The sequence below is a fragment of the Salmo trutta genome, chromosome 2 (genome assembly GCF_901001165.1).
Source record: "Salmo trutta chromosome 2, fSalTru1.1, whole genome shotgun sequence".
In the NCBI taxonomy this organism is placed as follows: Eukaryota; Metazoa; Chordata; class Actinopteri; order Salmoniformes; family Salmonidae; genus Salmo; species Salmo trutta.
This window is the reverse complement of record NC_042958.1, coordinates 72,655,298-72,665,692: the sequence shown is the minus strand read 5'-3', so window position 1 is coordinate 72,665,692 and position 10,395 is coordinate 72,655,298. Positions and strand designations below refer to the sequence as shown.

Sequence of the window (10,395 nt, the reverse complement as noted above, 5' to 3'; positions counted from 1 at the left end):
AGCTACCAAATGCTAGTTCACAGCCGATGCACACTGACACTGCGTCAGCATCAGCTTGACAGGGAGCTAATACAACTCTCCCTCTATTTCTGGTGGAGGTCCCATATCACAGAGCCTGCCTCTTCTTGTAAAGTCTGTCCACTTTACACCATTACACTGTCTCAGCCAGCCTGCCTATGCTTCTGTCTGTGTCCTCTCCCCTGTGGCACTGGCGTAACAACACACTGACTCGTGACTTTTACATGCAAGCTCTGTTTTTTCCGACTGGCTCATTAGCCTATTCTGTCACACCCTGATCTGTTTCACATGTCTTTGTGATTGTCTCCACCCCCCTCCATACAGTAAATGTATCTGAGTACATTTTACTCGAATAAATACAATTATACTCTACAAAAGATAACATTTGGTCCCAGTCTAAATAGTGTAAAAATTACTCTTGCTGCAGAGATCAATTTTCAGAGTTATTTCTACTCTATTCAGTGTTTATATTTAACTTTACAAACTGTAATTTACTCTATTTAGAGTAACATAGAAACAACTCTACTGCCAATTCACTCAATATAGAATTTAATATTATCAGTCAAGAGTTGCATTTGTACAACATCAATAAATCAGAAGTCAGTATTTAACAAAGCACTTTATTCTTAAATGTAAGACATTTGCAATGCATACATCAACATACTGATAAAATACAATTGTGGACTGAAATGAAATGTTGGCCTCTGTTCACTTTAATGCATGTAGATAAAAAGGCTCAATATTGCAATTCAATCATTTAACAATGACATGGAGGATTTTGTGAAACTGGCATCTCATATCAAAAACACTGATGATAAAATTGTGGCCTCTGTAAAATTACATTTTGATATCTGTCCCCCCTTTATTAAAAGTAAAGCCAATATTGCAATACAATACATCTTGGTTTTAAAGAGCTTACTGTGCAATTTTTAGAGTCACAGGAAACAGTATGGGACAATAAACAAACTTGAATCATAACTGTAAGACATCTGTATATCAAATGCTTTGAGACAGAAAAGCTCTTTAACATCAACTACATAAGATCCCTCTGTTGTACACCCAACTCTATATGCATTAAAATGCTCATCAAGATATATTGTTTGTAGGGCAAAAGTAAACAGTAACAACATGGTGGATTTTCTGAAAAACTGGCATTTCACAATGACTTTAAGACAAACTAAACTATACATATTTCCATGGTGTTCGGCCCATTTAACATTTAAAACCATGGTGTCAATTGGTACCTGACGAATTTCAGCCATCTTACAGCCCCAGTCCACCATATTTAAAGATAGCATTTTACCTGGACCGATCATTACTCTGTTGGTGTTAAATGTCTGCCATTGCATGAAGTGCTCGAGTTGGCATAACTATCTAGGGTGAATCTTCATCAAATTCAGTCTGAACATCCTCTTTCTCAGCAAGGCAAAAGAGGCAACAATATCTGGCACTGAATGATTCAACAAAACCAAATAAACAGTGAAGACCAAGGTTGTCACCTGTAACTTGGACAATAGTTCCATACACTGGTTGATCATTCAAGGGGACCATAATTCCATCCCTCTCAAGTACTTTAATATCCTGCACAATTGGATCAAGTATTTTAGAAAAGCCATATGTTTTAACGTCTTGGGCATGAAATAAAGCAACCAAATGAATATTAAGCAGAAAGGAGTTGAACTTTGGAGAAAAATTCCGTAAGGGGAAATAGATTGCTTTTAACTTATGTATTCCCCGTTTTGATCCAAGAGGATTTGCAGTTTCAAAATCATAGAAAAGCTGTATCTGAATTGCATGCTTCTCTTTTGAAAATAGAGCATGGCTCTTGAACAGATCTCCATCACATAAGTCAAAGTTTTCTTGAACTGGAATCAGGTCTGCATCATCTCCTTTATATTAGGGTGTTTGTAAACAAATGTATTAGAAACAACAAAATGGATCATAGCCTCCAGTAGTCCGATTGCGTTGAGTATCAGATCTTGTACCAAGAACGTATTCACTGGGTCTACCCTTCCCCACTTTTCTATAAAATACTGCCTTCTCTTACTTTCAGAATTTAATACACCAAAAGGATTTTCAATTTTTTCAAAACACTGATCAATTTTACACTCAATGTCACTTTTAATAGGCTCCTGTATAGACACACTTCTTCACAGATTCTTTAGCTTGACTATGAATATCATCAAGTATCTCTTGCATGGAAATTACCAAAGAGTTAATGGTTGTTTCACCTACACCTGCCACTTTAAATTCAGCTATGGTTGCAGCGCAAGACTCTTATTGACAAAGACTGAGTCAGAAGGGGAACTTGTTGATGGCAAGTCATCAAAATGACTGCTATATTCAGCTGTAGAGGGGCCTTCATGATCAGAACAAGGTTCATGTGCTTTATAAGATGCTTTCTGAACCCAGAAAAAGTGTCATAAACTTGTGAACAACCAGCCTGACCGCATTTAAGACAAAGTCTGTGGACCTACTTCAAGTGTTTTGTCAAGGAATTAGCATTTGCCTGGGGGCTTTTGCAAGCAAAACACAACATTTTAGATGAATGATATGAAAAGGTTTGTGTGAAATGAAAAAGGTTATTTCCTATGCTGCGTTTTAACCCTTTGCAACTTCAAAACTTTTAGTAACTCAATGCAGCATCTGAGTCCTCAACTCTGCAACCCTAGGATTAACCTTAGTGGTATCAACATCAATTTCATAAATTGTGGTTTGCAAGAAGTTGTACACATTAACCAGATCCTGGTTGTATGAGGTACCAAAGACAAAATTAGCTCATCAAAACAGGCAAGAGGGTCTGGTGACTTACAAGGTATTGCATGTTTGTCAATCACAATGAAGTACTTGTGAATCCCACTCCTCTGGGTCCCCACAGCAAGCAGATAGGGTTGAAGGCTTTCCATGACGCTCTCCAGATGCCCCTGGATGCTGGTCCCAGTCTGTGCCACAAGAACTTCATTAGTGTGCTATTAAAATGAATCAAGGTTCGCAAACAGTTTGTGAAAATGTAAATTACAGTTACACATGATCTTACCATGATTTGTCCATAATCTTAAAAGTAGTTATTAGGATTAGGAATGGGGACAGAACAGTCAACTGTAACCTCACCTTGATTAACTTCACAATGTGGTCACTGGCATGTCTGGCTGAGATTTTTCCTGGTCTCTTGCGGCCATGAGGTGACAGTGGCAGAAGGTGGACAAAGACCAAAGTGGGGGACATGTCACTGTCCCATCCTGAAAGTACACATTTTCACTGAAAGTTACATCATTCCCTTTTGCCTTCAGAAACAATGCTCCCTTCCATTAGTATAATCATTTTATTCCAGCATACCATATTCCACTTCTGTTGTGGATTCAGCATTTTGAACCAGGTCTTGCAGGTCATCTGTCTATGTAAAGCCCCGGCTTTGGTCAATGACTTTCTGCTTGTAGAGAGTAGGCCACTTCTCCATGAACTTTGCATCACCAAACATCAGACTAAAATCTTGCTCAATCTGCAGACAAGATGGAATAAGTCAAGACAGACCAGTAAACATGATGGTGTGGCAATATCGTCATGTAATATATCACAGCCCTAATCAGACTGTTGTAGAACAGAAAACAATTGTCCTGACAATTTCAAGGCAAGGCAGTCGAAGATCCACATACCATTCCTGCTATGTCTTGGAACCGCTGTGAATATTTCAGAGGACTTCACTGGGTCACGAACCATCTTTTGGTGATAGGCGAACGTCTGCTTCATTTTCTCCTTTACAATTGCTTCATCAGCTGTATTCTTCATCAGTGCAATGGCCTCACAACACAGGCTTTCTGTTGTTGGACAGTTTTCCTCTCTGAAGGGGTCTCTATCAGCTTTTGGACCACCTGTAACACGGTGAAACTTTTACAGATTACTGGGTTTGTCTGCACTATACAAGTATACAATATTGCGTCATAAGATATAAAAAACAAGGTTCGGAAACTCTGCAAGGATGACCATGCATGCAGTTATGTCACCAGATGAAAAGTAGGATTTATTTGACTCAGAAACATAATTAATACTAAGAAATACTGAAAGAGTAAAAGAGACTAAGAAACACTTGCTTATACAATTGTTCACGTACAATTATTCTCTGGTCATGTGTCATGAATGAGCCTAACTACAATCAAATGGTCTTCTGTCGTCCCTCTGATTTCAGTCTCCATGCTAGATATCCACTCCCATCTTCTGCATTGTAATAATGCTCCTAAAGTAAAGTATAATTCAGTTTGAGTGAGCAGGTTAAAATATCTTCAAATTCATTTTTATCCATAAAACTACAGATGCGCCCATAGATGAAGATTTGCTCATTGAACAGGTCTGACCCTCGCAGTGCAAAAGTTAACTGTGCTTTTATACCACCAGAGTTGAGCTTAGGATAGATGGCAGAGATGGTGGGCATACAGACATGTTAACAGATCTATAGTTTAAATAAAAACATCACCCAACAGTAAAACAACAATTTAAATATTGACATTCTGGAAAAATTGTAAGGTGTAAGAGTCCCAGAGAGTTAAAAAGGTTAGACTTCGTTTTAATGTACTTACATAACCAAACTTGCTCCTAGGATCGGCCAGGTATGGGAACAAGTCACTGATGCCCTTTGCGTAGTCCTCTTTAACATGCCTTGAAGGACTTGTCCTAGACACACACACACACACACTTTACTGTTTGAGATCCAAACAAAGGTATTGATGTGTAAATCACAACTTCTGCTAAAAAATTGTGTTAGGTAGTAAGGTATGTAATGAGTATATAACATATACCCATGTTCACTTGTCATTTGTGCAACCAATATCTTGACCATATCACGTCTTCTGCTATCTGTTAGGCTTTTTGTCCGAGCATACTCATTCATGATCCTCTCTCCTCCAGGTTTGTTCAATCAGAATGTCTTCAATCATCTAAGTTGGAGTAATTTAAAAAAGGAACACACTAACACTTTTAAAACAGCAATGAAATAGCAAGTATAATAAAACACACCATGTTCACCCTTTCACTGATGTCCTTTATAACTCAATCTTCAAGTTTGGCATTTGTTTAAACTGGAAATTTGCAGTACTTACATGAGATAGACAATTATCCCCAGCTGTCTTTCTTGTAGCAGGACTCGGCTGCAATATAATGGTGTCATTGGAGTCCCCCTCATTGTCTCTACTGTATTTTGATAAGGAGCTGATTGCAGAGGAGCTCAACGAATCTAGCAATCATGTTAACATTTAACTGGTGTGATTAACACTGTAATTATAACACAATTAGGTGGAAACATCCATTATCATGATTAGAGGACTTTTGTTAATGACAAGTGGAATGCAAAAATGTAACATTTTGAATTGATTGGGCCCACTACTGTCCTAAAAGGGGTGGGAGAGGTGAGCACAGAAACAAAGATCATTTTAAAATATCAAAATGAGAAAAGAAATCAGCAGATATATCTGCTTGTCTCACATATTCAGAACATGTGTTAGGCTAGCCAGGACTGTATGGGTGAATGTGAAGCTCTAAGCTAATAAGCAACTCACCATCAGGATTTGTGTCTTGGGGTAAACAAATCTCCAGCACACCAAGGTCTTGTTTCTTAAGTTTCTTAAGAAGAAACTCAAACAGCTCCTCATCAACTTCGGTCTTCGATTCATCATAGACTTTTAAGTCCAAGGTTGGAATGTCAAATTTATTGGCAACTGTGAAGACAAAATAAGATTGCACAACCTTATTGATTAAATATGTTGTGTATTTTTTAGAGAAAAACCAGAACAGAAGACAGAAATCAAGAGGTCATCTTTACGTGAACATCGTAACCCCAAAATGGACTTAGTGCTCCTTTCCACGTCAATTCCAATGATATGCAGTCTACAGCCTGTCGACTACTGCCACGTACTGAATTATTATAACAGCAGTCTGAGTATTACAGCATTACACCACAGATAGCTATCAACACTGAGATTGTGGCGGCATACAAATGTTAGTATCACTTATTCTTTAAAACCATTAATGACCGGCAAAGACAATGAGCGCAGCTACAGATGAGCATAATTAGGCAACTCCCAAAACATAAACCAATCTTTGACTGATCTGTGATTTGGGGAGGCGCAAGTTTGCTTTGTATTCATTATCAGCATGGAAATCGGCAATCAATTTAACAGGAAATATAAAGTAAGTATATTTAAAGTGTGTCAGTATAAGTATGTTGTTCCATAGGATATTGTGTGAAATTTGAAACTTTTCACTCACCATAATCCAAAAAGGATTTGAAGGTCAGTTGCCCCTCATAACAAATGTACTTCTGACAATCCCTGTATTTCACGTGTACAGCCTGCATCCTTGATGACAAGAAAAAGTTAATTTAAATCGCATTAACACAAATATTCACAAATTACAAGAGAGCAGTGCTCTGTTTAGAGTAAAACACGTGTTGCATCGACCTGCCTGCCGCTAAATACTGTCTACTAACAGCTCTCTTTTCAGAGTAAAACGCATACGTCTTACCGACCAAACAGCAGCTAAAAATTGTCTAGCTCTAAAGTTCAGAGTAAAACGCAGGTGTTGCACTGACCAAACTGCAGCTAAAAACTGTCTAATAGCTCAAAACTTGAGTGAAACACACATGTAGCACAGACCAACTGCCACTAACTGTCTGCTAACAGCTCTCTTTTCAGAGTAAAACGCATGCGTCTTACCGACCAAACAGCAGCTAAAAATTGTCAAGCTCTGAAGTTCAGAGTAAAACGCACGTGTTGCACCGACCAAACTGCGCTAAAACTGTCCATCAGCTCTGTTCAGAGTAAAATGCACATGTCGCACCGACCAAACTGCAGCTAAAAACTGTCTAATAGCTCTAAACTTCAGTGAAACACACATGTGCACAGACCAACTGCAGCTAACTGTCTGCTAACAGCTTGCTTTTCAGAGTAAAATACATGTTGCACTGACTAACCTGTAAAGTCCGTTAGCTACTGATAATAGCTAATACTGCTCGGATGAAAATGTAAAACAGGCGATGCACCGATCCACCGGGCGTACATACTGTCCATAAACCGCTAAAAGTGGTATAACTTAATATTACTGTAGCTAGCTAGCTAATTAGCTCTAGCTAGGTGCTCACATTAGCATCTGACTAAGCAAATCGTGCAGTAACAGTACGCCAACACTACAATGCTAGCTAGCTGTAATGTTGCTCAACAGTTTTAATTTGCACACAAAGTTAACCCATAACAGTGAACTTACCTTGAATTCTAATTAAGTCTATAAAATGTTCCGACAAGATAGAACTGCCAAAGGGGGTGGAGTTGCAATGTACTGCAGAGATAGCCTGCAGAGTTCTGTCATACTATCCAGGTCTGTGCCAAAACCATTCAAGCTTCTACTTTTAAAAATCCAACTTTCCAGAAACAAGTCTCTCACTGTTGCTGTTTGTTATAGACCCCCGCAGCCCCCAGCTGTGCACTGGACACAATATGTGAATTGATTGCCCCCCCATCCATCTTCAGAGTTTGTACTGTTAGGTGACCTAAACTGGGACATGCTTAACACCCCGGGCCGTCCTACAATCTAATCTAGATGCCCTCAATCTCACACAAATTATCAAGAAACCTACCAGGTACAACCCTAAATCCGTAACCATGGGCACCCTCTTAGATATCATCCTGACCAACTTGCCCTCTAAATACACCTCTGCTGTCTTCAACCAGGATCTCAGCCATCACTGCCTTATTGCCTGCGTGCGTAATGGATCCGCGGTCAAACGGCCACCCCTAATCACTGTCAAACGTTCCCGAAAAAACTTCAGCGAGCAGGCCTTTCTAATCGACTTGGCCCGGGTATCCTGGCAACCATGCCTGGTTGCTCTTCAAAAGTGCTTTCCTCACCATCTTAAATAAGCATGCCCCGTTCCAAAAATGTAGAGCTAATGTAATGAGGTGCGTACTGGCGGCACAGAAGTCAGGCGCAGGAGAGCGAAAACTGATTTACAATGGTGTCGTTTAATAAACATAAACCACCGTCAACAGAACAATACATGAAATGGGTCAAACAAAACCCGGTAAACCACCCTACCGTGCACAAGCACTACAAGAAACAATTACGGACAAGGACATGGGGGGGGGGGGGGGGGGGGACGGGGGACGGGACAGAACCAGGTGTGATGGAAGACAAGACAAAACCAATGGAAAATTAAAAGTGGCATTCTGCATTAGCATTGAATAGCCCCCGCGCCATGCAACTTTTCAGGAAAGTCAGGAACCAATATCAGTTAGGAAAGCTAAGGCTTGCTTTTTGAAACAGAAATTTGCATCCTGTAGTACTAATTCCAAGAAGCTTTGGGACACTGTAAAGTCCATGGAGAATAAGAGCACCTCCTCCCAGCTGCCCACTGCACTGAGGATAGGAAACACTGTCACCACCGACAAATATATGATAACCGATAGTTTCAATAAGCATTTTTCTACGGCTGGCCATGCTTTCTACCCCGGCCGACATCTCAGCAACCCCTTGCAGCAATTTCCCCAAGCTGCTGGTTCATCCCCCTCTTCTGCTATAGACTTATATCCATCCTGCCCTTTGCTAGATTGAGATATACTAAATTCATAAAACTGATGGGTTTATTGATGTTAAAATACAGCAGTTATGCAATTTTAGACCACCAGGTTGTCGTTTTTGTGTTTATACATTATACTAACGACAAGTTTTATGTCGGACGACAATAGAATGTTCATAATGTCATTGCGACAACTCTCTACAGACATGTCAATAGACCTACTGTATACCAACCACTATTCAATCCGCATTGCGGATATCAGCTTTACAGCGTGATTGAAATTTAAAGGAAATGTTCCCGCATTAGTGGTGGCTGCATTCACGGTAAACGCTGCATATGACGGCTCAACCAGAAATTACCTTTAAATGTCTAATCGCAGAATCTGCTACGCTTCAGTTTACAGACTGAATAGAACCCTAAATCTCAGCAGAGGAACATGTTTTTTTTTAAATAGACAAACACCACTCTTCCAGATTCACCCAGAGAGATTCACCCTCAAAGAGCAGATGACAGCGTGGATAAAGAACCATGCAAAGAAGTTAGCGGAGATCCCCAGAGTCCAACACTATAAGCATGACATAACATTGACATTGCTTGACATTTATTTCACTGTTTTGAACTGTGCCCATTCACAGATTTCTTTCAAGTTAATTATAGTACACTATTTAGGTGTGTCTGATGTCTGTCTTTCAATTGAATCAAAGAGGGTAAACGGCTCCATATGCATAGTTTAGTGTCAAAGTAAAAGACAATATAGCAACAATTCCAATTCTAGCTAGGCACTTGGCGTGAGGTTTTTCAGTTTTAGAGAGAAAGGCAAATAAATTACTTTGTCTCAACATGTGTAACGTATCTGGAAAAATTATTAACCTCCAAGCTAAGGTCTATTCAACGCTGATCTGACCAAACGGAATCCATGCTTCAAGATTGTTTTGATCACGCGGACTGGGATATGTTCCGGGTTGATTTTGAGAATAACATTGACACAGTGACTGAGTTTATCAGGAAGTGTATAGGGGATGTTGTTCCCGCTGTGATGATTAAAACCTATCCAAACTTAAAACCATGGGTAGATGGCAGCATTCGCGCAAAACTGAAAGCACAAACCACCGTATTTAACCCCGACAAGGTGACTGGGAATATGGTTGAATACAAACGGTCCAGTTAACATCAGTACAGAGACAGTGGACTACAAAACGTATGTGGCAGTGACTCCAGACATTCACGGATTACAAAGGGAAAACCAGCCACGTTGCGTACACTGACGTCTTACTCCCAGACAAGCTTAACACCTTCTTTGCCCGCTTTGAGGATAACACAGTGCCACCGTCACTGGCCACTCCCAAGGACTGTGAGCTCTCATTATCCGTGGCCCAACAGGGGCTAACTAATTATGACAAATGTTAAGAAAATGTTGAGCAATGTAATAAAGTAATGACTTTTCAAATAAGTTACGTTACACGTTATGTTGGTTGACATTTTGTTGGCTACGCTATCCTTACGAACAGCATAGCATTACAGCATTATGTACCAGTATGTTAGCTAGTTACCTAACGTTAACTGACTACTAATACATCGAACTTGGTGCAACGTTGTGCAGCCGCTTCAATTCACCGTTCCCCCCCCCCAATTAACAATTACCCCAAAACAGATCAATTATTTTACAATAAGTTTTGGTGATTCAATAGTTAATCATTTTAAGTCAACACTATTTGTTTTGCTCAGAGTCTGACAGCAACTACATCAGGCAGAGGATCTACTCTTTCAGCTGCTGCTGATTACATTTTTTCATATAATGACAAAATCTTGAAACTATACAG

The 10,395-nt window shown here is 39.7% G+C and overlaps 2 long non-coding RNA genes across 4 annotated transcripts; both read right to left on the bottom strand.

Annotated features, from left to right (window-relative positions):
* Positions 1-622: 622 nt before the first annotated feature.
* Positions 623-3,311, bottom strand: LOC115162690 (uncharacterized). The gene is made up of 2 exons (XR_003869612.1): positions 3,130-3,311; positions 623-2,960 (listed from the first exon to the last, which is right to left on the bottom strand). It is a non-coding gene; the product is annotated as an uncharacterized LOC115162690 (long non-coding RNA).
* Positions 3,312-3,425: 114 nt separating this feature from the next.
* On the bottom strand, positions 3,426-6,829 carry LOC115162677 (uncharacterized). Of its 3 annotated transcripts, none has more exons than XR_003869610.1 (7): positions 6,274-6,829; positions 5,109-5,723; positions 4,809-4,946; positions 4,590-4,683; positions 4,127-4,249; positions 3,672-3,887; positions 3,426-3,517 (listed from the first exon to the last, which is right to left on the bottom strand). It is a non-coding gene; the product is annotated as an uncharacterized LOC115162677 (long non-coding RNA). The 3 variants fall into 3 exon arrangements; XR_003869611.1 differs by having other exon boundaries at positions 4,809-5,242; positions 5,565-5,723; XR_003869609.1 differs by having other exon boundaries at positions 4,809-5,723.
* Between the last annotated feature and the right edge of the window lie 3,566 nt (positions 6,830-10,395).